Consider the following 18,834-nt stretch of genomic DNA (forward strand, 5'->3'; position numbering starts at 1 on the left):
CCCATAGTACATCATCCAGTCTTAGGGACCAATCTTTTCTAGACTTGTTGACCATCCTCTCGAGCAAACTCTTAATTTCTCTGTTGGACACCTCCACTTGCCCTTGGGTTTGTGGATGGTAAGGGAGTCCAACCTTATGATGTACCCCATATTTCTTCAAAAGTGCTTCGAGTTGTTTCTTGGCGAAATGAGATCCGCCATCACTAATTAGGCACCGTGGCACCCCAAATCTAGGAAAGATGATCTTCTTGAGCAACTTCAACACTACCTTGTGGTCATTTGTGGGTGATGGTATCGCTTCCACCCATTTAGTCACATAATCCACAGCCACAAGGATATACAAATTCCCACATGAGGAGACAAACGGACCCATGAAGTCCACTCCCCATACATCAAATGGCTCAACTTCTAAGATTGATTGTTGCGGCATTTCATTTCTCTTTGTGATTCCTCCCATCCTTTGGCATCGGTCACATCGAAGGATGAACTTGTGAACATCTTTGCGCATAGTTGGCCACCAAAGCTTGCAACCTAGGATCCTTGCCACGGTCTTGTTGACACCTCCATGACCTCCACAAGGTAGTGAATGACAATGTTCCATAATACCTTCCATCTCATGATTTGCCACACATTTCCGGAACAAACCGTCACTACACTTCTTGTACAAGCTTGGATCATCCCAAAAATACCTCTTAACTTCCTTGAAGAACCTCTTCCTTTGTCGAGCATCATAGTCATGAGGTACCACCCCGCTTGCTAAATAATTTGCAATATCAGCGAACCAAGGGATGGTGTTGGTAACGATCGCCATAAGAGAGTCATCTCGAAGCTCATCATCGATGGGATCCTCTTTGTCAAGGTAAGAAGGGTGGTCTAACGGCAACCTTGAGAGGTGGTCAGCCACTAGGTTCTCACTTCCTTTCTTATCCCGTATTTCAATGTCAAATTCTTGTAAGAGAAGGACCCATCGGATTAGACGCGGCTTAGCATCCTTTTTGCTCATTAAATACTTCACCGCGGAGTGATCGGTGTAGACAATGGCCTTGTTGCACACCAAATAGGGTCTAAACTTGTCAAAAGCGAAGACCACCGCCAACATTTCCTTCTCCGTGGTGGTGTAATTCTTTTGTGCCGTATCTAAAGTCCGGCTTGCATAAGAGATCACATTCAATTTCTTTTCTTTCCTTTGCCCAAGGACTGCTCCAACTGCATTATCACTCGCGTCACACATTAGTTCAAACGGGAGTTCCCAATTCGGTGCTTGCACTATAGGCGCATTCACTAAAGCATTTTTCAAGGTTTCAAATGCCTTAGTGCAAGCATCATCGAATTTGAACTCCACCTCTTTTTGAAGTAAACTCGTCAAAGGTCTCGCTATTTGTGCAAAATCTTTGATAAATCGGCGATAGAAGCCGGCGTGCCCCAAGAAGGCACGTACCCCGGTCACCGATGATGGTGGGGGTAGCTTTTCTATCGCCGAGACCTTTGCCGGGTCTACCTCAATACCATTAATGGACACTTTATGCCCGAGGACAATGCCCTCCTCGACCATAAAATGGCACTTTTCCCAATTCAACACAAGGTTCGTCTCTTGACACCTCTTTAAAACCTTTTCGAGATTGTGCAAGCATAGGTCAAAAGACGAACCACAAACACTGAAATCATCCATGAAAACTTCTATTGCATTTTCGATCATATCAGAAAAGATTGCTGTCATACATCGTTGGAAAGTCGATGGGGCATTGCACAATCCGAAGGGCATCCTTCGGTAGGCAAATGTCCCAAATGGACAAGTGAAGGTTGTTTTATGTTGGTCATCCGGGTGAATTGGGATTTGAAAGAAACCCGAATAACCATCAAGAAAACAATAGTGTGAATGCTTCACCAACCTTTCCAACATTTGATCGATAAATGGCAAGGGGAAATGATCTTTTCTAGTGGCTTTATTAAGCCTCCTATAGTCAATGCACATTCTCCACCCCGTGACAGTGCGGGTGGAGATATCATTCCCCTTGTCATCTTGTATGATGGTCATGCCTTCCTTTTTGGGAACCACATGAACCGGGCTCACCCATTTGCTATCGGAGATAGCATAAATGATCCCCGCTTCACGTAGTTTGAGGATTTCCTTCTTAACCACTTCCTTCAAAGTCGGATTCAACCGCCTTTGAGGTTCAATGGAAGAGGCATGATCATCCTCAAGATGAATGCGATGCATACACAAGCTAGGGCTAATCCCCTTAATATCATCAATGCTATACCCGATAACACTCCTATATTTTTTTAAAATCTCAATTAATTTTTGCAATGAGGTGTCATCGAGGTTAGCATTGACAATAATAGGATGTAAGCAATCATCATCCAAATAAGCATATTTGAGAGAAGGAGGGAGGGGTTTTAGTTCTACCTTGGGAGGAGGCGTGGAACTCTCCTCCTTAGACTCACTTTGGATCGATGGGAGCTCATCCACGGCTCCTTGAGTCTCGGGATGAGTTTCACCTTCAAGGCTTTCAACCTCCAAGGCACACAAAGATTCTCCTTCACCCACCTCCTCACATGGGAGGTCTTCATCACCCTTGTCTTTAATTACCTCATGAGACTTCACCAATTCATCAAGTTCGGAGTCCACCAAGTCCACCCGCCAAATCTTCTCTACCATAGGTTGCTTCAAAGTCTTTGAGAATTCAAACTTGTACTTCTCATTGGCCACCTCACATGTAATGGTATTATCTTTGCAATTGACGACCGCTCCCATGGTCTTGAGTGCCTCTCTTCCAAGGATAAGAGGAGTATGAGGGTCCTCCTCCATATCCATCACCACAAAATCGCAAGGCACAAACAAATTCCCAATCTTGATAGGAACGTCTTCTAACTCACCGCATGGGAATTTTGTGGACCGGTCGGCTAATTGAATCACCTTTCTTGAAGGTATCATCTCGAACTTGAGCTTCTTTGCAATGGATAGTGGCATGAGGCTCACACTTGCCCCAAGATCGGCTAGTGCACCCGTGGTCTCCATATCACCAATCTTGACCGGAAGAGTGAAGCTTCCCGGATCACATTGCTTGGTAGGCAAGGTTCTTTGCACTAGGGCACTAACTTGATGAGGAAGAGTGATACACTCATCACTTAGCTTCTTTTTGTTGGAGAGGAGTTCCTTGAGGAATTTTGCATAGGGTGGCATTTGAGTCATGGCTTCAAGGAATGGAATGTTGATGTGAAGTGACTTGAGCATAGCCATAAACTTGTTGTACTTGTCATTCAATCTCCTCTCAACAATCCTCTCGGGATAAGGCGGTGGTGGTTCAAACCTTGATGGTTGATAAGATGTTGATGGTTGCTTGTCTTTCCCAACTTCCTTGCTCTTTTCACTACCTTCACCCTTCTTCTTCTCAATGCTTCCTTCAACACTATTGTCAATTATTTGACCTTGGCTATCTCCATTGACCTCTTCAACCACTTGCTCTTCACCCTCCTTGTTGTGCTCCGATTGATCACTCCTAGGCCCCTCATAAGACTTTCCGGACCTAAGAGAGATAGCTTTGATATGATGGGTGGTAGCCGGGTTGGTAGTAGGTTGGCCCGGGAGCTTCTCATTGGCTAGATTGGTCACCCTCTCGGCGAGTTGAGCCACTTGATTATCCATCATCTTTTGATGTGCGGTGACCTCTTGATGCCTTTGATCCGCTTTTCGCTCACTATTGGTTATTCTTTGATCCATGGCGGATAGGCTTGATTGGATTCTATTGAGAGTTTCCATGAGCATTTGTTGATTAGGATCATTTTGCATGGAAGGGTTGGGTTGGAAATTCTGAAATTGGTTGGGTGGTCCTTGCTTGAATGGTGCTCTAGGGTGATTGCTAGCATTTGGATTTGGAAAGGGAGCCATTTGACCCGTGTTGTGGCTTGGGCCACTTGCATCTTGAAATCTATTACCATAATTGGCATTGGGGGCTCTCCAATTATCACGTTGATTGTTCATGTACCCCATTGCCGCTACATGTTCGGGGTCTCGACCACCACAATATGATATATCATGGTTGGTACCCCACAATTCTCACAAGAGAAAGAGTGTACTTGATTGGTGGAGGAAGATGAAGACCCTTGGCTATTTCCCAGCTTCTTGTCAATGACTTGTTCCATAAGAGCCTTGAGTGAACCTTGATCAAGCTCGAATTTGCCCGAAGCTCTCTCTTCCCTCTTCTTCTTCCACCACTCGTAGAATAGTACTCACAACTTCCTCTATGGTGTCCTCCAATTGAGCTTGAGGCACCTTGCTAATATGTCCACCACATCCGGAATTCAAATTTTGCTTGGGTATGTCGTCAAGACCATCATAGAAGAACTTGATGAGAAGTTGCTTGTCAAACTCATGGTGTGGGCAAGCTCTCACATACTCTTTAAACCGGTCCCAAGCTTCCCCCAAAGATTCATACCTTTCTTGCCTAAATGATGAAATTTTCTGCCTCAATTCGGTTGATTTGTCTTCGGGAATGAACTTGTTCAAGAAAGCTTTGGCCGTGTCTCTCCATGTGGCCAACGAGCCGGGCTTTAGGTTTTTGAGCCACCTATAAGCCTTGCCTGTGAGCGAATACCGAAAAAGGTGCATCCGGATGTATTCTTGAGTGACTTGGTTGGTTTGGATTAAAGCACATGTCTCGAGAAATTTGTCCAAATGCTCTATCGGATCTTCATGAGCTGCTCCAGAAAATTGATCTCCACGCACCATTTGAGTGTAGTGCGGGTGGATAGTGAAATTTGTTTCCGTTGTAGGAAGTAGAATCCCACATTGCAATTCATGACTACCCGGATTACCAAAGTCACCAAAAAGAGCGCCATTGGCATCCCCATGTCTGAAGAAATATCACTAGAAGAATCAAAGAACTCCTCCTCCTCACCCGTTTGTTCAACAAATAGTCTCCTCACTCGCCTTAGAGTGCGGTCAATGTCGAGATCGAGGTCGTGAGTAGGTGGTCCCTGTGATCTTCTAAGCATTCAACACAGCTAAGCAGACAATTAGCGAATGACAACAACGGAGAAATAAATGAAAAATAGAAGGATAGAAGTAGAAAACAATTGAAAAACAAGATAACTAAGCAATAAACAATGTTGCCGTTCCCCGGCAACGGCGCCAAAACTTGGTCGGGCCCCTAGGTGTCGTTAGTTCCTAAAGGTCGAGTCAAGAATAAAAAGAAAACCCACGTCCTGAACTAACCAAAGGTAGCATAGTGGAAGAGGGGTCGAATCCTCAGGGAAGGTCAAACGTCTCTTGCTTAGATCACTTATAAGTCAATTGAAAAGGGAGGAATAAATTTTTGATGGATTTATCTATAGCTACTAGGGAAACAAATAAACTAAGAACTAAATTAACAAGCAACAAGCAGAGGTAATAAAACTTCGAAAATCAAGCAATAGCAAACACTAGGGGATAGGGGAGAATTCCTAACTAACAATGATTTCAACAATTAGAGGCAACAAGAATGGTTCAATCGGTCAACCAAGCAGTTGGGGCCTATGGTCCAACATCTAGGATTCCCTCTCGGGCTCACCTAAACACCGCCTACCCAACCCCGCCTCGGTGGTCGAGGTCATCCCTAACCTAGTCATCATCACATACAAGCTCACCTCGCGCAACTAGCATGCAACACAAAATAGGGTCTTAGAGGTGATCAATCTCTAATTCCTAACAACTAAAACCTAGGTTGGAATCAATTGCAAAACTTCTCAATCTACCCAATCTTGCACCACATATCATTCATTTCATCATTAGTTCATCATTTCCCCCTCCCCTAGCTAGAAACCTAGCCTAGAGAAGGAAGGGTCATACCAAAGCACACAAGAACATTAACAAAAGCAAAAACTAAGTTTAATGAGAGAAACATGGCTAAAACCAGAAAATAGGATGATTAAACTTTACTAAAGAAGTTAACTTTGAAGAGAATAAGTTTAAGTCTACTTGTAATCTATTCTAAATAGCATGAAATCTAAGCAAATAAGGATAATATTATACTAATAGCAAGAAAATAAAGGATCAAAACCAGAAATTGCAAGTTTAAACAAGGAGGCAACTAAGACATTAAACTATTCTATTGACTTGAAATAACAACTAAAGATAAGCTAAAACTAATTAAAATAGATAAATAAAGCAATAAATAAGAGTAGGGATAGAAATAATACAAAAGATTAAATCTTGGATTGAAAATGAAAGAGAGTAACAAAGAGTAGTGTTTTAGATCTAATGAGGAACTAAACCCTAACTAATCTAAAGTGCAAAAGAAAGAAAGAAAACAATAAGCTGAAATCTGATTTTCTAATATTTTCTCTCTACCTATCTCTCTCTTCCCAATTACAAGGAAGAGAGGTATTTATACCTCCTCTAAAACCTAACCCAAATCAAGGCCCAAAATTTTAGGCATCACGTGCAGAGTAAAATAATTAGAGCCGTCGGCCTACGCGTGTAGCAGAGTTTCGGTCAGGGGAACACAGAGCGCCCGCTCTAAGGCAGAGCGCCCGCTCTGAAGTCTCGCAGAAAATGCTCTGATTATTCTGGGAGCTAGAGGCCCGTTCATCATTAGAGCGCCCGCTCTGAGGTCTCGCAGAAAATGCTCTGATTATTCTGGGAGCTAGAGCGCCCGCTTCATCATTAGAGCGCCCGCTCTGAGGGTTGGGTACTTGGTTTTCTGCAGCAAGGAATACAGAGCGTCCGCTCCATATCTAGAGCGCCGCTCTGAACTCTTCTTTCCTTCATATTTTGGGCTCTAATGCTCCAATCCCTTTGACTCAAAGCATGCCTAATCCTTGCATCCAATCCTTGCTTTCTTAGCCACGGGAGGACCTGTAAGATGGAAAACACAAATCATAGGAAAGGTTCTAATAGGAGCAAATCGAAATGGGTTAAAGGAGAGGGAATAAAACCTTAGGAAATGAGCCAAAAATGACTCAAAACCACTCCAAGTAACAAATATGCTCAATAATAACAAAACTAAGCTAAAATAGAGGAAAAAGGGCAAACAAAGGGCTCAATCGGGGAAGAAAACGAAGTAGAAAAAGTGGGCCAAATGGCCACTGATCACTACTCCAATTAAACTAGACAATATGAAAACCTCTATATATTAATTTAATTACAACATAAGAACTACTCAAATTCCAAAGTAATCTCAACAATCAAACATACATGTTTACTCAATCCCTAGAAAATAAACTACTCAAGAATCATCATCAATCAACAAGCAATTGTCGCAAAACATCAACAAGTATTGAAGAGGAACTACACTAATCAAGAATCAATCATCAAAACCAAATCAACAAACATGAAATTGACCAAAGCAATAAAGAGGAGAGAGCTAGAGTGAGAAATGCTCATTGATTTATTAGGAGATCTTCAATACAATTGTCATCTTGAATCTTCAATCTCTCAAATAACCATTGAAATCCCTCACTTTCTCTCTCTAAAACTACTCCTAAACTAACCTATTCTAGATAGAGAAGCTCTCAACCTAAGCTAAAATATGAGAGAGAAATTCTAAGCTAGTCTAAAAGTTGTCCCAAAAATAGAAAGGTCTCAAGTATATATAGCAAGGGAGCAAAGTTGACTCGGCCAACCTGTGGTACGCATGCACAATAGGGTGTGCGCCACTCATGCTCCCTGCTGCGCTCACGCACCATAGTGATGGTTGTGCATTCGGCCTCTTGCTTTGGTTCCAACACTCACAAGCATGCTCCTCATCGACGCTCTCGTATGATGCTCACAAGGGGGCAGCCTTCAAATCTTCATTTTTGCATGATCATGATCAAGAAATGTGATGATGGTGATGCACGAGAGCGCTAATGCCAAGAGTAGGAGTTTGCTTCTTATCTTGAACTCTAGCCAACCAAATGATATGAGGTCTTGTTCCGAGCATCCAAAAGACTTGGAGAACCTTCCAAAGTAGATCTCGAGACCCCGAACAAAGCCTACAATAAAATAAAGTAAAGATGGTAAAGTAGAAAATACGAAAATACCCTTATTTCACAAGAAAGCACAAAATAAGATAAACGAAGAAACTAAAACATAAGTGAACAAAACAAAGGCATTATTTAAAGAATAAAAAAAAGAAGGAAATCATCCTAAAATGCTACCAAATGAGTGCCGTAAATGACACTCATTAGCAGGCAGGCTGGCTAAGCGCCAACGCAAGGTGGGTTTGCACACCTCTCCACATCCATCACGCTTGCAAAATGGGTACGAAACAGTCCTTGATTGCGCGCCCGCGCTCCCTAAGCAGGACACTTTTTCGGTGCATGCATGATGTAAATGGTGCGCCCCTTATGATAGTCACTAAGTATGGAAGATTCAAATAGACTTTATAGTGGGTTTAACATCGTTGTTTCATGAGAATGCGGCTTGAGAGTGCAAGAGCTAGAACTTGGAGCATGCCACACTCTTACTTCTTGAGCTTTCCCAATGCTATAAGCTTGCTCCAAAGGAATCTTCCTACTTGTAAGCCACCAATATAAAGACCCGAACCTCATACAATACCTAACAACACAAAAAAGAGTACAAAAGATGGAGAAAACACTAGAAAATCCACAAAAGTGGACTAAAACAAAAATAAGAGAGAATAAAGAAACTAAAGAGAAAATGAATAAGACTAAGCATTTATTAAGAAATAAAGCTATGAAAAGAAGGTAAAAACAACCTAAAAGCTCATTGTTTCGGGGTTTTTTTGTCCTTGGGAGAGTTACAACACTAAGACTAGATCCAGCAAGGGGCGCCTGTACCTGCAAAGCAAAAGGACCACCGATGGTCGGTGGTCCGCTCTGAAGATTAAGTTAGTAATGTATTCGGAGTAAAACGTGCGGAAATAAAGTTATCTGCTTGGTTTCCAAGCTCAGGCGTACTGTATCTTGAGAATGACAGTTCAGACAATGATTGGTATTCAATCAAGGTTAGGTCATAAAAGTTGTCTCTGAAAAGAATCTGATCCCATAAAATGAGGGGAATGTTCCCTATTTATAGGGCTCTAGGAATGTGTGCCCTTTATAGGGTTTCGTGCCCTAAGAAAGGGCACGCCGTTTTTTGCAGGGGGCCCTTGGATTTGGGCCTTGAAAGCCGCCATTCCAGGGGGCCAAATCTGCCTACCACGTGTCACCATCTTGAAGGGCCAGGGTGGCGCCTCTTCCAATGACACGTGGCAGGCTCGGATTGGGCCAGCTGGTTGGGTAAAAATACCCAAATCATTTGCCCCTCACAGGGAACACGCGCTTGCCACGTATCGCCTGTGACAGGTGTCAGGATCTGGCTTGCCGAATTTCAAATTTACTATTGGAGGGAAAAATTAAGGTTTTACCCCTCTATAAATAAAAAGGTTTGACACCCCCCTTGGATTCACACCTTTGCGAATCTTGGAGAATCTCTGGACTTCTGAATTTCAAAGACTCTCAAAGACTTAAACTTATCAAGCATCCGACGCTCGGCTTTCTGTCCGTCTGTTCCTGCAAACCAAGCGTCTCCTAGTACCTTCTTCTAAGGTAACCGCTGTTCTCTTCTTTTACTTATTTTTTTTGCATTTTTCTTTATCAAAAATGGTTTCCCAAACGCACCCGGCACGGCTAGATTAGCGATCAGCCGGTCACCGGGACGGCTGAATCTAGAACTAGGAGTGTCGAATGCTCGTTTGAGAACTTTGCTTTAAGTAATCTCCAAATCCGACAGTGTCTGTGCATCTGCAGGACACGATGGCCAGAACAAAGCAAACAACAAGGAGATATAAGGCGGATGGTTCCTTTTACCATTCGGACAGTGAGACTGTCAATTCTGATGGCTCCATTAGGGTGCCTGCCAGTGAAATCTCTGAAACCCCCAAAACCATTCATCTAACCTTCCCCAAACTCCAACTTGTTATTCTTCCCTTCTTCGAGCGGCACCCCCAGCGATACCATACTGCGGGAAGCCGACAGTCAATACAAGCCCGAGCCTTCAGAACAGGCGTCGGAAGAGAGTCTAGGGGAGGACCCTGCTAGCCCCAATCAGCAGTCCCCCAGCTCTGGGGAGAGCTCTGATGACGATACGGCCTCATCATCCTCTGAAAATGCCTCCATTACTTCAGAGGAGGCCAGAGCAAAGATAAGCACGGTAAGGGAGTCCTTCTCAGTGGAGAGGGGAGAAGGCTGGGCCGAGCCGAGTGCTTCTAGGCGCTTGGAACGCGCTCCCTACTATCATCATGTTCCGCAAAGCAAGCGGACTTCTATGACATCCGGCCTGCCAACTTTAGGCGCAAGACCGTAATGGGTCATGGCTTTTCCTTGTCTGTGCCGAACAAGGATGATACAATACCCTGGACGATTTTGGCCAGCTATAAGGACCTAGCATTTGGCTGCTACGAGGCGGTCCTCCAAGCCGGTCTGCGCTTCCCTCTCCATCCGGCCGTGGAGAGAATATTGGACGGATACCAACTGGGTATCTGGCAATTTTCCCGAATTCCTAGATTAATATTATCGGGTATGTTTGCGCATGTGACATGCTGGAGGTGGAGCCGGCTTTGAGGCATTCGCCCACATGCACTATCTCAGCCGAGCGCCGGCCAAGGGCGACGAAGGCTGGTACACCTTGTCCACCTGCAAGGGTACATGATGGCAGTTGGAAAGGAAAACAAGTGGAAGGACTGCATAACAAAGTTTCTACATAGTCCACTCCTCTGATAGCCGACTGAATTGGAAATACAATAGGTGGAACAAGGATCGCCCTCCTGGCTGGCAAAAAGTGCCTTTCCCCCTCTCCCTAGGCGGGCCCAGGAGGTAATGTTTGACAGGGGTTTGTTCAAAGTGTCCGTCCGGACAAATGAGCAGGGGGAGAAAATAGTCGTCTCTTAGAGCTACATTCCCCTATACAAGTGGTTAGAGGATGGGGTGTTCTTGGCCGCTTGTGGGCTAAGTTCTGAGATGCCGAGAGGTAGTCGACCGTTTGATTTTATGCAACTTTAAATTGCTTTTCAATGATCGTTTACAAATTCTAACTCCTGCTTTTGGTGCAGACAAAGCATGGAAAAGATCTCAGCAACGAGGAAGCCGGCTGCTGTCTCTGCGGCGAAATATCGCTCGAACGTCCTTAATCAAGCGGGTGACTAGCAAAAAACAGTCGGGACCCCAAGGTAGTTGTTTATAAAACTTGATATTTTTTAGCAAGGTCAATTTTTGCCCGCTGTTTTCTGACGCCTTTTCCTTTTGCTAATGCAGAGTGGCTCCACAGACTTCTCCCTCTAAGCATCCAATCCAAAATCCAAAAGACTGGGACGGGTGATGTGAGTGCATCCGACAAGAACCGGAAGCACATTGCTCACAAGCTTAAAAGAGGAGATGACTCTACTCTCAAAGCTGACAGGGAGGTCAGCAAACCGGATGCCAATCAGGCATCGAATGGTGGCTTTAAGCAACCCACTACTGTTGTCGCTCAGCATGCCCTATTAGTAACTGGCATTAAAAATGCTAGTTACTAAAACACCACTAGTAACTGGCTAAGATAATGTAAGTTACAAATAATATGACATTAGTAACTGGCCTTGTAGACGAAGGTTACTAATTTGAAATTTGTCAAGGTTGGAAATTCTATTAGTAACCGACCTAATAAATGTTGGTTACAAATATTGAGTCAAATAAAATTTGACCAAATATTTAGTAACTGGCTTGCAAACGCAAGTTAGTAGTACTTTGTGTCAAAAAAAAAAATTTATTTATTTATTTTCTAACAAACCTAAGTACAGAGTAGCTTTTTTTTCATTTTTCCACTTGCGTTTTCGAATTCATGAGTATTCTTATATACTCATTTGTCTTCCATTAACTTCGATCTCCTTTTTCCTTGATAAAAATAAACGGTTTTAGAAATTTTCAATTAAAAATTGCTTCTTGTTCATGAAGAATGATCTAAAATTCAGCAAAAGAGGGCTATATGGAGGTTAAAAAGAGGTATGTAAAATTTTGAATTAGGGTTCATGAATTAGGGTTGATGTAATGAACTAAATTATCTCTTTAATTAAATAAAAACCCCAATTAGTTGTGAATTATATCTCTTTTAATTTTTCTTTCCATCTGCTCTACGTTACCTTGGGCTTGCTTAGTTTCCATATGCTTAATTATGTCTTGATGATTTACCAACCATTGGTGATTGATTACAGCAGTTTTCGGCTAAATTGTTTACTCTATTGCTCTTAAAAGATTTGTTCATTTCCCAAGTGAAGCCTAACATCTCTCTATTTTTTCAACAAATTCATCCATATTCTGCTTCTTTTCTACCATTTTTGCTGAAATCAGCTTGTAAAGTTCACATTTTTTGAGCTTCGAACCTTCAATTCAACTTCTAGATAACTGGATTTGGGTAACTTTCATAATCTTCATCTTTTTTTTCCGTGTCCTTTTTAGAAAAAAAAATTCAAATTTTAGCTTCTGGGTACCTCGGTTGGTAGTTTCTGATTTGTTTTAAGTTGTTTTTTTTTTTTTAATTTATGCTTAAAGTGTGGCAATTTGCTCTTTCCATTTTCTGTGGATTTTGGGTTATTATGTTTTGATTTAGTAGTTTTTTTTTTATTAATATTTGCTGCTTTTTGTGGATTTAATTTTGTGGCATTTCTAATACTTCGTATGTATATGCAGTTTAAAGGGTTGTTTGAAAATTGTTCATTGCATGTGTACCTCCCTTTTCAATTAGTACAAATTGTTCAGTTAGGTTTCTTATTTATTTGTTGCTATGAACAATGAATGATCTTTGTAATGTTTAGGATTTGGGTGTTAGTTGACTTTTTTTTTTTTATAATTATCTTGGCTTTATTAGTTGTTGATTCCTTTATGAATTATATCATCTTGACATCCATTTTTAGTATATGGGGGCAATTTTAGTGGTACGGAGGAGTAATTAGCCTAGTGTGTAGAGAATGTTAGAGTCCATTGTTGCTTGACATGTTGGTTTTTATCCATGGAGGGTGAATATTGTTGTAGTTAGAGGTATATTCGCACAATCGGTTTCTGTATCTTAGACTGTTTTCAACCAAGTTGATGTTAGTTTCCCATTGAAATCCTTCTTTCAAGGGTTTTCCTGAGATAAAGTTATGTAGAAGCTAGGAAATATAAGCAAATTTGTCCGCACTTTTCATGGTTTCACCCGGGAAATTATCTAGCTGCGACAAGAAATGGATTTTTGATTTGTTTAATCCAATTCCGTTTGCTAAGGATGTGGATTCAACGAATTATCATGTCAATAGGAAGAAAGGAAGGGGTTTTTTCTCACTGAGGTTGAGTTGTCATTGTCCATGTTTAATTCGGGCTGGCTTCATTCTACAAGTTTGATTGCCAATTGTGATTTAACATGCTTTAAAAAACTTGGTTTGGTTGCTTGTCACCTGATGATTAGCTGCTGATCATGTTGCCATAAGTAGTTCAAGTAATGATGCTATATTAGAAAGTTCTTTGTCCCTGCACATGTTTTCTTATTGTTTATAAACTAATATTTTTGAGGATATGTTACTTTAAGAAGTAGAAATCATTTCCGGATGGTGGCAGTTGATAATTTATGTCATTGACTTGCTTCAGGGACCATAAGTATTTGTTAATCATGGTAGTGGAATTTGTTATCAATTTCTATCAATTTCTTACTGTGATTTTTCTTTGAACATGGGAATTACTTTAATTTCTTCGACCATGTGGTATTGAAGACACTAATTATTTGAATATGAATCTGCATTTTTTTTATAGTTATTTATTTTGTTTCTTGGCTGGTTTTAGGTTAGGACAGGTAGATTTTGCTAGGAAACATCTATTCTATGCAGCACATCAGCCTGAGGCAACAGAACTCCACAAATTCAAGCAGTGGAGAAGCATTTAAATAGATGCTTTGATGCTCGGAAATTTGGAGAATGGAAAACTGCATTGTGGGAAGGAGATGCTGCGATTGCTGCCGGAGTTGACTATTCTCCTCAGGTGAACTTTTTTTTTAGTTGTCAATAGGTTGCTGGAATATTATATACTTTCTATTTTTGGAGAAGTCTATAATTTTCTATTTGGTACCCAAGCTAAGTGATTTAATGAATGTCCATCTTCTTCTTTGTAGAGCAGAATCCCTATAGGTTGCTGGATTATAGTATACTTTCTTTTTTGTAACACGTACTAGTGCAGGGCTCATTATTTGCTTCAAATGACTGTAGGCTCATTTGATTTTTGCAATGGTCCGGGCTCAAATATTACTTGTAATGATGCAGGCTTATCAGGTATGCAATTTAAAAAATCTCACTAATTTGGATATTTCTACAACTATATAAGTGGGCGAAACTGCTAGTTCAGGCACCTAAGAAATTGAAATTTGAGCTACTTCAGTACCTTTCAGCTTGTGTATGTAATAGATTGTTCTAGTTCAGACACTTAAGAAACTGAAAATTGAGCTAGTTCATGCACCAAGCATCTGCTACCTTATGTTTTTGTTGTATTTTATATGTGGCGTTTTGAATTCTGTATTGAATTTTATTTATGACTAGTTTTGTCTAATAAGTGAAATTACTGGTTTTGATTTCTGTATTGAATTTATTTGTGACTAGTTTTGTCTAAATAAGTGGCTGAAATTTTTCTCGTGAGCTTTGATGTTTATATTCTTTTATATCCCCTCAGTTTGATGCATTGACCATGTTGGAAGCGTTCACTTGGTGACTGTCTAAAACAATCCTTTTTAAATTTTGGCTTTTTTTATGTTTATATTTCTTTCCCATGCAGAATTCTGTTGCAATATCAAGTGCTAAGTGTAAACTGCTGCAATCCCATACAGAACAGTCAAATTTGTGAAAGCAGACAGAGACAAAATCGTCAAAATTTGAAGGTTGACCATTGTATCAATTAACTAACTAGCTTTTTTTTAGTTATAGAGTATTATTTATTGTGAACTATGAGAGAAATATTTGTAATTTACAAGTACATCAATTCAATATAATTTCCAAGATGTCGCTTAAAGTTGGTCTTATATTGGTAGATTGATAGTTATTGTATTTTATTAACAATTAATGGTCTTTACATTAAAAAAAATATAAATGTAGTGTACGGGTGGTGGCAGTAGAGGAGTTTGTTACTGCTACCATTTTATTTTTATTTTTTTTAAATTAAAAACATTATTCGTAACTGGCGTTATGCTATGCCAGTTACAAATAATACTATATTTGTAACCGGTATATACTTAACGCCAGTTACAAATAGTATGTTTTCTAACTTTGAAAATAGCCTATTTGTACTAGCATAAGGTTAAGTCAATTACAAATAATATATTATTTGTAACTAACATTAGCCGGTTACGAATAATATTCATTAGTTATAACGGTGGCATTCGCAACCAACAATGCCAGTTACAAAAAGTCAATTTCGCCGGTTACAAATAGCATTTTTTTCGACTAGTGGCAGGAGAGAAGAGGCGCCATGGGAAGGAGGAGGAGGTTCAGCCGGATGGTAATAAACCACCTCTATATTGGATACCATCATGTAGATAGTTTCTTAGAATTTTCTTTACTAATTTTAATCTTGTGGCTCCTGTGCAAAGGCCGACCGTCCTCCAGATGGCCAAGGAGATGCTGAGGGCGCTTAGTCAGAGGACAAGGCGTCCGTGAGAGGAGTCGGCACCTTAACTTGGATGCCATCTTGGGGAATCTTTGTGAGGCAGAGAATTATCTTGATTTACTTATTGTTAAGTATATATCCGACTGGTCTTAACCATTCGGCTCTTTACTCATATCCACGCTATGCTGCGCATTCAGGGGCTAAGGAAGCCTCTCCAGGAAAAGTCCAAAGAGGTAACAGCCGCTAAAGCTCGGGTCGAGTCGCCTTAGACCGAGCTCAATTTGAAATTGCTCAAAATGAGCTACTAACCCTTGGTATGATGTATTCCCAGGCGGTTGCCAACCTGCAAGTAAAGAAGGACCTGGATTCGGCTCGCTCCAAAATTAATGATCTTAAGGCCGAAATTAAAGGTCTTAAGGAAAAGCTTGAGCCTCTGCAGGAGGCCAAGAAAGAAGCCGAGAGGGCCAAGGAGCGGGTTGGCCGCTTGGAGATGCGCCTGGCGAACAAGGAGAAGCAGCTGAAGGCCAAGTTTGAGTCCCGAGCTGAGGAGGAGAAGGAGGCCCTTGTCAAACAAATGATGGAAGATTATGAGGCCATCATGCGGACGGCATGGGAGGCGGTAAAGCCGGGTGCTGACTATAGCACTTGGAAATCCAAATTTGACCAAGCCAACGAGGATTTCAATGCTGGCCTTTCTTCGACAAGCTCAAGAGGAGGCGACCAAGGCTGATGCTGAGGGTGAAGAGTCCGACTCCTCATCGGGCTCTCCTGGGGACGAGCAAGGGGACGAGGAGGATGGTGAAAATGCTGAGCAGCCGGCGGGTGAAAATATGGATGATGCGGATGCCAATGTTGAGAACTTTTCCCTTGCTACTTAAGCTTTTTTATAATTTTCTTCTGCGGCCGAATGACCATGTATTTGATCTTCCGGCTTGTGTGCCGAGTAAAAATGTATCTTTACCGACCAAGGGGTCAGGTAATTCAACAATTCTCCTAGCTTAGCCAGTTAACTCTTTACAGTCATCAATTTTGACGGCTGTTAATTTTTATGAAGCATCCGGTCATTTGGCCGGTTTTATTTATATTGGTGTTTATGCTTTTAAAAATTTTCAAAGCTTCCAAATTTTTATGCATAGAATTTTTAGCTAAGTATTTTAGCCTGTATAGTATGCGAATGTTCTTGCCCCTGGACGGATGTCGATTGGTTTCGATTGATTGGATTGATTGAATTGGAAATTATTGATACTTAGAAGAGTATGCATGGCTTCTAAGTCAATCAATCACTATGGTGATTTCCCCAAACCAAGCGACAGACGGCCATGCAGAGCAGTCGATCCTTTGATTTCATTCGGCCATAGGCCTCGTTAAAATAAGATGCTAAGTTTTAATTTAGCTTATTTGTTAAGAAAAGTATTCCGCCTGGTTTCCCCAAAGCAAAGCAGGCGCATCCGGCCATAAGCCTTGTGTGCGTATAATGCTAATTTTTTGGACTTAGCTTTTTGATTGAGAAAGAATTTTCCGCCTGCCTTGCCCCAGAGCAAAAACAAGCGCATCCCGCCTAATGCCTCGATAGCCTCTAATCATGAAACAGTGACCTCTTTCCAATTGTACTAGAACAATTTGAAAAAACTTTCGGCCGTTTAGATTTCACTTTTGATTTATTCAAACAACTATGGATGCTTCCTTAGCATTCGGTAGGGCCGTTTGATGTATTAGTAGAGCAATCTGCCACCCAAATGGGAGATGCTTCTCCTCGACGAATTCGCCCGAATAGACGTCGTCGGTTATCTGACTCATGTTGGAGCAGACGGTCATACTCATGTTGGAGCAGACTGTGGCCGTCGGCCTCTATTGTTTATTAATATCCGGCCATTGGCCTCTTTAAAAATGGTAAATAGCCGTCAAGTGTTGGACTTAACTTAAAAATAAATTAGTAGGGTCGACTGTTTTGGTACAGGCGGCTCCTTCGGACGGAATGGGGCGTCTACTGTTGGGACAAACGTTTTAAAAATAGGGTGGTCGTCTGTACTTTGTACAGGCGACGCTAGCATAATTTACAAAAATTAGCAAAAATACAAGTTTGGGAAATGAAGACATATTCTCATTAATCAAAACTTTGAAACATTTACAAAAATTCTTAGAAGTAGTACTTTTTTAATTTGTCTACATTCCAAGTTCTAGGCAGCCGCCTACCGTCAGGTTCTTCCAGTCGGTAGGTGCCGTCTCTTACTTCATCATAGATTCGGGTAGGGGCCTTCCCAATTTGGGGTTAGCTTTCCCTGCTCATTCGCCCTACCGGCTGCCTCCATTTTCCGTAGCACAAAGTCCCCACTTTGAGAGGACGCTTGTGTACTCTTTTGTTGTAGGCCCGAGTCATTCTCATACGTAAATTTCATGGCGCAAGGCAGCATTGCCCCTGCGCTCTGGAAGTGAGTCCAATGTTAGCCGCATGGCCTCCCAGTTTGCCTCTTCGTCATACAACATGATTCGAAGAGTCGGCTCATAGTGTTCGTATGGGCAGGACAACTTCTGCACCATACACCATGAGGAATGGGGTTTCTCCAGTTTCCCCTTTGGCGGTTGTTCTAATGGCCCAGAGGACGTGTGGTAATTCATCCGCCCAAAGGCCACCAGCTCTCTCTATTTTCTTTTTGATCCCGACTGAGATTAACTTGTTGAAGGCTTCGACCTGGTCGTTTGCTTGGGGTTGGCCGACTAATGCAAAGAAACTTGAGATCCCCTGGTCTTCTAACCAAGTCTTGAGCTGAGGCGTCTCAAACTGAGGACCATTGTCAAAAACCATAAACATAGGCACCCCGAAACGAATGATAATATTCCTCCATATGAAGGAAATGACATCTTTAGTCTTGATGTTTTTTACCGCCTCCGCCTCTACCCACTTGGTAAAGTAATCCAAAGCTACCAATATATAGTGCTTACCGCCCGGGGCGGCTGCGTAAGGCCCAAGTATGTCCATGCCCCATTTAGAAAAGGGTATTGGGCAGTGGATGGCCGTCAAGTCTGTGGCCGGACGATGGATGAGCTTGCCAAACTTTGGCACTTGTCACATTTTTTTACCATTTCCATTGCATCCGACTCCAGAGTCGGCCAAAATAGAGTCGCCTGGCCTTGGCAGCTAAAGACCTGCCGCCTATATGAGAGGCGCAAAAACCCGCATGCAAATCTTCGAGAACTTATTTACCCTTCTCTGGGGTAACACACTTCAACAGAGGTTTCAAAAAACCAGTCTTGAAGAGTTCTCCTTGTCTCAGCTCGAAG

The 18,834-nt window shown here is 41.8% G+C and overlaps 1 long non-coding RNA gene across 1 annotated transcript; it reads left to right on the top strand.

The window, feature by feature from the left end:
• Window positions 1-11,724: 11,724 nt before the first annotated feature.
• Window positions 11,725-14,961, top strand: LOC110710065. Its single transcript, XR_002509111.1, has 4 exons — window positions 11,725-11,940; window positions 13,750-13,944; window positions 14,169-14,231; window positions 14,728-14,961. It is a non-coding gene; the product is annotated as an uncharacterized LOC110710065 (long non-coding RNA).
• Window positions 14,962-18,834: the final 3,873 nt, after the last annotated feature.

This window comes from Chenopodium quinoa, unplaced genomic scaffold (genome assembly GCF_001683475.1).
Source record: "Chenopodium quinoa cultivar QQ74 unplaced genomic scaffold, ASM168347v1, whole genome shotgun sequence".
In the NCBI taxonomy this organism is placed as follows: domain Eukaryota; kingdom Viridiplantae; phylum Streptophyta; class Magnoliopsida; order Caryophyllales; family Amaranthaceae; genus Chenopodium; species Chenopodium quinoa.